The 9,903-nt window shown below is 36.1% G+C and overlaps 1 non-coding gene and 1 pseudogene across 1 annotated transcript; both read left to right on the top strand.

Moving 5' to 3' along the window:
- The first annotated feature begins 1,898 nt into the window (after positions 1–1,898).
- LOC116071589 lies at positions 1,899–2,005 on the top strand. The gene has a single exon (XR_004111002.1). It is a non-coding gene; the product is annotated as a U6 spliceosomal RNA (small nuclear RNA).
- A 5,236-nt stretch (positions 2,006–7,241) lies between these two features.
- On the top strand, positions 7,242–9,648 carry LOC116071355 (annotated as a pseudogene).
- The last annotated feature ends 255 nt before the right edge of the window (positions 9,649–9,903 follow it).

The raw sequence follows: 9,903 nt of genomic DNA, 5'->3' as shown, positions 1-9,903 counted from the left end.
CCTATTCTTCTTCAACAATGTTTTCAGTTGTATGTTGATTTTTGGTCATATAATTAAATTAATTTTCTGAAAATTTTAAAACAATAAAATAGTAGATACATAATATACACAAAATACAAACCCACACACATATATACATACATGTAATAAAAAACACTGCTAAATGTTATTATATAGTAAATATTATATTAGTATATATACATATATAAACTATATATCTATGTATTATGATTAATTTATAATATTTTGATATAAAATATGTAAATGATGTAGAGTTTTAATATGTCACAACTAGAGTTATGGATACTGAAGAATCTTCCAAGATTTTACTTCTAAAAGGCATTGTGAAGACACTGTCTTACATGGGATCACTGTCATATAAATGATACACACAATAATTCCAGAATGGAGTGATTGCTATTTATGAGTAACGTGATGCAGTACCATATGATCATGTCATATTTCTAAATATGTCAATGTGGTAATAATGGACACAGCATAGTAGCATATAACTATTTCAATATTCATTTGCCCATTAAAATGAAGACATAAAATTACACCATTACTTCAAGTCTACAATAAAATTTCTTTAATTTTTTGCCATCATTCTAAGGCTACTACCATACTCTTCAATATGTAAAATTCTTATATTCTCTTTCTTCCAAAATAGCTGTGTTACCAGACATTATATTTCACATACTCCCTGGCATCAGTGAGTGATGGAGTAGATGCGAGATAATTATCTGTGCCCACATTTAGCTTCCCTTCTCCAGATTTTCTTCACCCTTTAAAAATATTCTATTTAAACTGGAAAACCTGGGTGAAATGGACAATTTTCTAGACAGATACCAGTTATCAAAGTTAAATCAAGATCAGATCAATGATCCAAACAGTCCCATATCTGCTCATGAAATAGAAATAATCATTAATAGTCTCCCAACCAAAAAAAGACCAGGACCAGATGGGTTTAGTGCAGAGTTTTATCAAACCTTCAAAGAAGACCTAATTTCAATACTCTTCAAACTGTTCCACAAAATAGAAACTGAAGGCACTCTACCCAATTCATTCTATGAAGCCACAATTACTCTTATACCTAAACCACACAAAGACCTAACGTAGAAAGAAAACTTCAGACCAATTTCCCTTATGAATATTGATGCAAAAATATTCAATAAAATTCTTGCAAACCAAATCAAAGAACACATCAAAATGATCATCCACCATGATCAAGTAGGCTTCATCCCAGGGATGCAGGCATGGTTCAATATATAGAAATCCATCAATGTAATTCACTACATAAACAAATTCAAAGAAGAAAACCATATGATCATCTCATTAGATACTGAGAAATCATTTGACAAAATCCAACATTGCTTCATGATAAAAGTACTGGAAAGATCAGGAATTCAAGGCCCATACTTAAGCATAGTAAAAGCAATATACAGAAAACCAGTAGCCAACATCAAACTAAATGGAGAGAAACTTGAAGCAATTCCACTAAAATCAGGGGCTAGACAAAGCTGCCCACTCTCTCCCTACATATTCAATATTGTACTTGAAGTACTAGCCAGAGCAATTAGACAACAAAAGTAGATCAAAGGGATATGAATTAGAAAGGAAAAAGTCAAATTATCACTATTTGCTGATGATATGATAGTATACTTAAGTGACCCCAAAAATTCCACCAGAGAGCTCCTAAACCTGATAAACAACTTCAGCAAAGTAGCTGGATATAAAATTAACTCAAGCAAATCAGAGGCCTTCCTCTACACAAAGGATAAACAGGCTGAGAAAGAAATTAGGGAAACAACACCCTTCACAATAGTTGCAAATAATATAAAATACCTTGGTGTAACTCTAACTAAGCAAGTAAGAGATCTGTTTGACAAGAAATTCAAGTGCTCGCTTTGGCAGTACATATACTAAAATTGGAACGATACAGAGAAGATTAGCATGGCCCCTGTGCAAAAATGACATGCCAATTCGTGAAGCGTTCCATATTTTTTTTTTTAAAAAAAAAAAAGAAATTCAAGCCTCTGAAGAAGAAAATTGAAGAAGATCTCAGAAGATGGAAAGATCTCCCACACCAGTCAGATTGGCTAGGTTAAAAAACTCAGGTGACAGCAGATGCTAGAGATGTTGTAGAGAAAGAGGAACACTACTTCATTGCTGGTGGGATTGCAAGCTGGTACAACCACTCTGGAAATCAGTTTGGTGGTTCCTCCGGAAATTGGACATAGTACTACCAGAAGACCCAGCTATACCACTCCTGGGCATATACCCAGAAGATGCTCCTACATGTAATAAGGACATGTGCTCCACCATGTTCACAGAAGACTTATTTATAATAGCTAGAAACTGGAAACAACCCAGATGTCCCTCAACAGAGGAATGGATACAGAAAATGTGGTACATCTACACAATGGAGTACTACTCAGCTGTTAAAAAACAATGAATTTATGAAATTCTTAGGGAAATGGATGGATCTGGAGAATATCATCCTGAGTGAAATAACCCAATCACAAAAGAACACACATGGTATGCACTCTCTGATAAATGGTTATTAGCCCAGAAGTTCTGAATACAGGAAGAACAACCCACAAACCACAAGAAACTCAAGAAGAAGGAAGACCAAAATGTGGACATTTCATTCCTTCTTAAAACAGGAAACAAAATACCCATGGAAGGAGTTGCAGAGACTAACTATGGAGCAGAGACTGAAGGAAGGACAAGCTAGCCTAATCTAGCTATATCCTGAGAGGCTCTGACACTACCTGACTAATACAGAGGTAGAAGCTCACAGCCATCCGTTGGACTGAGTACAGGGTCCCCAATGAAGGAGTTAGAGAAAGGACCAAAGGAGCTGAAGGGTTTGCAGCCCCTTAGGACGAACAACAATATGAACTAACTAGTACCCTCAGAGCTCCCAGGGACTCAACCACCAACTAAAGACTATACATGGTGGGACTGATTGTTCTGGCTGCATATGTATAGTAGAGGATTGCAAAGTCGATCATCAATGGGAGGAGAGGCCCTTGGCCCTGTGAAGGTTCTGAGCCCCAGTGTAGGGGAATGCCAGGGCCAATAAGTGGGAGAGGGTGGGGTGACAAGCATGGGAAGAGGGGAGGCAACGGGGGTTTGTTCTTGTTTTTGTTTGTTTGTTTGTTTTTGGAGGGGAAACTGGGAAAGGAGAAATCTTATGACATGTAAATAAAGAAAATATCTAACAAAAAAAAACCCAAAAATATTCTTTTTATATCATAATATAATTACTGCATTTCTCCCTTATTTCTTTCTTTGCACCTTTAATAAAGCCTCTCCCTTTTCTTAAAATTCATGGCCTCTTTTCTCATTAGCTGTTATTACAAATGTGTGTGTGTATGTGTGTGCGCTGTTTATATACATACATATTCACTTTTTATTGAAAATAGTTTTTAACACAATATATTCTTATGGTTCCCTTCCTGCTACTCCTCCCAGTTTCTCCCAACCTTGCCTCTCATTTTTTATGGAGACACGGTATCGGTATGGATCCACAACTTTTCTGTTTTGTTTTTTGTTTGTTTGTTTGTTTGTTTGTTTTTTTAAAAAAAAGAAAGAATAGGCATCTAATGGGCAACAATAAAATAAAATAAAACAAAGAAAACCACACAAATCAGAATAAGGCAAAACAAACAAGAAACAATGTGCTAAGTGGATATAGACACAGAACAGGATCCTGTAAAACCACAAAACCAGACTCATAACACATACTCACAGGACAGGATTGGAAACACTGCCCTGACATCATTATAAGACAAAGATCCCTGACAGCCTCCAAAGATTTCTTTGAATTTGCATTCTTCTGGCCATCTATTTCTGGGTTTGGGGTCCTTGGAGAATACTAATTTTTACTTCATAAGTGGTTAGCAATTTCAGGTAGTTTCTGGGTTATGGATAGGGTAGGAGTATGTGTACACTTCTCTTTTCTGGTCTAGGACTCTGTCTGACATAGATATGTGCAGACCTTGGGTAACTTAGTTACTTGAAAGCACTTCATCATAATCTCTGGCAGTCAGATGATTGATGATGCTTGATTAATGGTGAGAATTAAATTTTATCAAATATTCTCTTAACTTGAAACATACACCTAATAATGTATCATTTATTTATATCATTCATATCTTATAATATTTAAGCATAGAATTGAGAAGTAAATAAACATTTCAACTTGAATGAAATGTTATAAGTAGAAGAGGTAGAATTAAAACAGACATCCCCTGAGAAAAGATATCACACGTACTAGAGAGCCATAGTTTAATTTTCACTTAGAAATATTCTTGCTTTACTCAGAAGGTCTAATGTACAAGACATAATGTATCACTCATATATATATATATATATATATACATGTATATATAATAAATACTTATGTACATATTGATATAATTTTGTGGAGCACTGCTATTCTTAAAGCATTGTATGTGTATGTGTGTGCCTGAGTATAGACGTGGTGCACCACATGCATGCAAGCGTTCATAAGCAGTCAGAAAAATTGTCAAATCTTCTGAATTTAGAGTTGCAGATGGTTCTTAGCTGGCATGTAGGTTGAGATACCTGAACCTAGGTCCTCTCCAAGACTGTAAGTCCTCTTTTTATTCACTATTGTTAAAACATCTTTATTTTAAACAATAAAGATAAGAATGTAACTTTATAAAATTTACAATTACTTTGGATTTTTATTTGCCTTTTTTTCTTTACATTTTTTGGATATTTTCTTTATTTTCATTTCAAATGTTATCCTCTTTCTTGGTTTCCCTTCCAGGCACGCCTCTATCCCATCCACCCTCCCCCTGCTTCTATGAGGGTGCTCCCTCACCCACCAACTCATTCCCACCTCCCCACCCTGGCATTTTCCTACACTGGGACATCAAGCCTTCATAGGACCAAGGGCCTCTCTTCCCATTGATGCCCAACAAGTCTATCCTTTGCTACATATGTGGCTGGAGCCATGGGTCACTCCATATGTACTCTTTGGTTGGTGGTTTAGCCCCTGGGAGTTCTGGTTGGTTGATATTGTTGTTCTTCCTAATCATTTAGCTGTTGCTCCAGCCCCTGGAATGCTACATACAAGAGCAATTTTTAAAATTCTACTGTTTAGAATACTATACAATTAAATATATACAGTTACCTAATATATTTGTAGAAAGAGTTGCTAAAGAAGACAATCGATTATTTTATTTATTATGGAATGTAATAAAATAATTACAGATGCATTCAATAATTTACATAGGACTTACAGCAATATTGTGGGTTTTTTTTTCTATTTCTTACCCTTCTTTAGTCACTTTTCTCTATTTAAAAAGATGAATTTCAACTCTAGTCCTGGATTCTTGTCTTCTATACACTATGATGTCAGTGAGATATCAAAGACATCTAGGTTTCACAATAGGATAACTGTGAGATCCTAAACAAATACTTATCTTCTTGGCCTTGGCTTCATTTCTACATTGGAAAGACTCCTTCCCCTATTCCTCACTCATGGTAATAAGATTCTGGTAGATAAAATACACCCCTGAAGCATGTTAGGGACAGAGTAACTATTGGATTATGCTTAGTACATACCTTCTTCTGTGTTGTCATCACATTTATTACTGGGGTTTTCCATGGCACTTGAAAAAACATACAATTCTCTAAAGAAAATAAGACAGGATGGATTGTATTAACTATAGATAGTAAATAAATAAGTAGCATATGAGTATGTATTAGAACAATGAGAAATATTACATAGAATAATTATAGTAGACTTTGGGATATGTTAAGCATAAAGTGTTCAGATTTTGTAGTAGAACATACAACATTTTGTGTTATAGAACATTCTATTGTTATTCTACAAATAATTGCATTATTAAATTTCTTCTAAATACTTATATTTACAGGCAAAAATACAGGTTGCTTTAAACCTTAGTTACAAAGGTTTCATTTTCTAATCACGAGCTATTAATGCAAAGGTACAAACTGCTCAAAGTTTTGGCAGTAACTCAGCGTACATGCAGACCTAAATCAGACATCTTTCCTCACTAATTCCCCTTCCCCTTACCATGTTGCAGGAAATGGCAGAATAGGAGGCAAAAAGAGGAAAGGATGTAACAGTGGGAGGGTGGAGAGGAGTAGTGTGAAATGATGTCATGCATGGTTATAACATAAACACAAGAACTCACAGAACTTATGCTTACCTACACAAGACCTGTACAAGATCTAGCTAGACACAATTCTAAGTCAGTGAACTGCATACTGAGTATGTATTGGCAGTTGATAACTGCTAAAGAAGTGAGAATCAACTTTGAGTGTGTGGTCACTGGCAGGTTTCCCATTCTTCAGTGAATGTCCCTGCACCCCATACATGGACCACACTGCTTGGACTTATATCAATGACAACAACTAAAAAGAAGACAAGAAAGTTGGAGGGGTTGTATTGTTTGCTATGGAAGGAGTTGAGAAGGGAACTTAGAATGAATGTGATCGTATTTTATAGTCCATATATATGAAATTCTCAATAATAAAGAATTACAAAAGAAATAAATACAAAAACATTTTTAAAAAATGAAAGGGTAAAAGTATTAATTTTGAAATTTACTTCTTTAGTCTCTGCTGTGGATGAAACACACTGAGGTTCCCTCCTGGCCATTTTTCTGCTTTGTAGGCCAATGGGCATGTCCATCTGTGTTTGAGAATATTTGTCGTAGTCCTTTGCTAGAGAGGGTGTGATGAGGCATTAAGTATGAATGAGATTTGTAAAATCAAGAGAACTTTGGAACAAAGGACTGATAGTGGGATTTAACTATACAGTCTTAAGAGACCAACTCTCCTCTGTGAAGGGAATTTCAATGCTGAACATTTACAAACGGCAACTGAGAAATGAATCAACATTCTCTTCTTTCTGCATCAGATGATGATGCTCCCTTAGTTACCAATCACACAAGTAGTAAAGTCACAGTTAAATAAAAAACCACAATGCTCTCAGACACTTTTAAATTATTCTATCACCAAAGATGAATAGAATTTAGTTTTCCTTTATTAATCATGATTCTATTCAGTTAGAAGAAAGACTCAAACTAGCATAGTAACTGATGGTGGGTTTTTAGAACTAAATTTTCTTTTTTTATTCTTGGAAAATAATTTTTCCTAACTTAAAAATATATCAGTATTGTTTCAGTGTCCAATGTATCTAGTCACATTTCATGTGTGGCCATTCAGCAAAGATGGTTGAGGAGACCCAGACCCAAGACTGATCAATGAAGGGAGAGGAAGCTGAGACTTGTCTTTTCAGCAGTTATTGCCCAGTTAATGTCCTTGACCATCAATACTTTCTTTTCGAACAAAGAAACCTTTCCAAGGGAGCCCATTTCCAATACATTAGATGCTCTGGATAAAATCAGATACAAGAGCTTGACAGACCATAGTAATCTCTACTCGGAGAAGAAGCTGCACATTAATCTTATTCCCAACAAACAAGATCAAACTCTCAATATTGTGGATACTGGAATTGGAATGACCCAGGGTGACTTGATCAATAACCTTGGCACTGTTGCCAAGTCAGGCACCAAAGCCTTCATGGAGGCTTTGCAGGCTGGAGCAGATGTCTCTATGATGGGCCAGTTCAGTGTTGGGTTTTACTCTGCATATTTTGTTGCTGAGAAAATGACTATCATCATGATTGTGAGGCACTATGTGCTTGCTGGGAATTGACCTTGGGAATCAGGTCAATGGGAAAAGCAGTTGGTGCTCTTAACTGCTGAGCTATCTCTCCAGCCCAATGATTATCATCATGAGCATAATAATGATGAGCAGGATGCCTGGGACTCCTCAACTGAGGGATCCTTCACAGTGATAACTGACATAGGTGAACCAATGGTTTGTAGAAAAAAGGTTATCTTGCATCTGAAAGAAGACTAAACTGAGTATTTGGAGGAAATGTGAATAAACGATATTGTGAAGAAATATTTTCAGTTTATTAGCTATCCCATTATGCTCTTTGTGGAGAACGAATGTTCTCAATGATAAGAAAGCAATGATGATGAGGCTGAAGAAAAGGAAGAGAAAGCAAAAGAAGAAAAGAAGTCTGATGACAAGCCTGAAATAGATGTTGGTTCAGAAGAAGAAGAAAAAGAAGAAGAAGAAGGAGGAGGAAGAGGAGGAGGAGGAGGAGGAGGAGGAAGGGGAGGAGAAGGGGAAGAAGGTGAAGGAGAAGAAGGTGAAGGAGAATGAGAAGGAGAAGGAGAAGGGGAGGAAGAGAAAGATGATGACAGGAAGAAAAAAAAGGTAAAAGAAAGGAAAAGTACATTAATCAAGAAGAACTCAACAAAACAAAGCTGATTTGGATCAGAAATCCTGATGTCATTACTAATGAAGAACATGGAGAGTTCTACAAGAGCTTAACCAGTGATTGGTAAGAACATTTGGCAGTAAAGCATTTTTCTGTTGAAAAACAATTAGAATTCCAGTCCTTCTTTTTGTCCCAATATGTGCTCCTTTTGATATGTTTGAAATCAGAAAGAAAAAGAACAACATCAAGTTGTATGTATGCAAAATTTTTATCATGGATAACTGTGAGGAGTTAATTCCTGAGTATATGAATTTCATTAGAGGGGGTGTGGATTCTGAGGGTCTCCCTCTAAATATTTCCAGTGAAATGCTTCAGCAAAGCAAAATTCTAAAAATCATCAGAAAGAATTTGGATAAGAAATGCGTAGAAGTATTTACTGAACTGGCAGAAGATAAAGAGAAGTACAAAAACTTATGAGCAGTTCTCAAAAAATATAAAGCTTAGAATTCATGAAGACTTCCAAAATCAGAAGAAACTTTGAAAGCTGTTCCAATACTATGCATCTGTTTCTGGGGATGCGGTGGTTTCTCATAAGGACCACTGCACCAGAAAGAGGGTAAACCAGAAGCACATCTATTTTATCACAGGTGAGACCAAGGACTAGCTTGCTAATTCAGCCTTTGTGGAACATTTCCCAAAGCATTGCTATATGAGCCCTTTGACGAATATTGTGTGTAACAGCTGAAGGAATTTGAGGCCAAAACCTGGTATCTGTTACCAAAGAAGGACTGGAACTTCCAGAAGATGAAGAGAAAGAAGAAGCAGGAAGAATAAAAGAGACAAAATTTGAAAAATTTTGCAAAATTATGAAAGATATTTTAGAGGAAAAGGTTGAAAAGGTGGTTTTGTCAAACTGAGTGGTGACATCCCCATGCTGTACTGTCACAAATACATATGGGTGGACAGCAAACAGGAAGAGAATCATGAAAGATCAAGTCTTCAGAGACAACTCAACAATGGGTCACATGGCAGCAAATAAAGACCTAGAGATATAACCTTATCGCTCCATTATTGAAACCTTAAGGTAAAAGGCAGAGGCTGACAACAATGACATGTCTGTGAAGGATCTGGTCATCCTGCTGTATGAAACTACACTCCTGTCTTCCAGCTTCAGTCTGTAAGACCTCCAAACCCGTGGTAACAGGATCTATAGGATTATAAAGCTTGGTCTAGGTATTGATGAGGATTATCCTACAGAGGATGATACCAGTGCTGCTGTAACTGAAGAAATGCCACCTCTGGAAGGAGATGATGATACATTACACACGCAAAAAGTAGACTAAGCTTCACCAGCACTATGTGTTTGATGCTTACCTTCATTCCCTCTGACAAAATATTTTCCATTATTTTTGTTGACATTTAAAACATCTGTGTGGCATGAAAACTAAGGGAAAGATAATATTTCTACATGTGATATGATAAGTTTGACTCAAGAGTTTGATAGAGCATTTGTTGTAAGATGTAAGGTACCCTACTGTTAATGTTAACTTGGTTGTCTGAAGAGTTTAGCGGTTGAGTTGGATTCCTTAGTAGAATTA

Source organism: Mastomys coucha, unplaced genomic scaffold (genome assembly GCF_008632895.1).
Source record: "Mastomys coucha isolate ucsf_1 unplaced genomic scaffold, UCSF_Mcou_1 pScaffold22, whole genome shotgun sequence".
Classification (NCBI taxonomy): domain Eukaryota; kingdom Metazoa; phylum Chordata; class Mammalia; order Rodentia; family Muridae; genus Mastomys; species Mastomys coucha.
The sequence above is the reverse complement of the archived record's forward strand: the minus strand, read 5'-3'. Positions and strand labels throughout refer to the sequence as shown.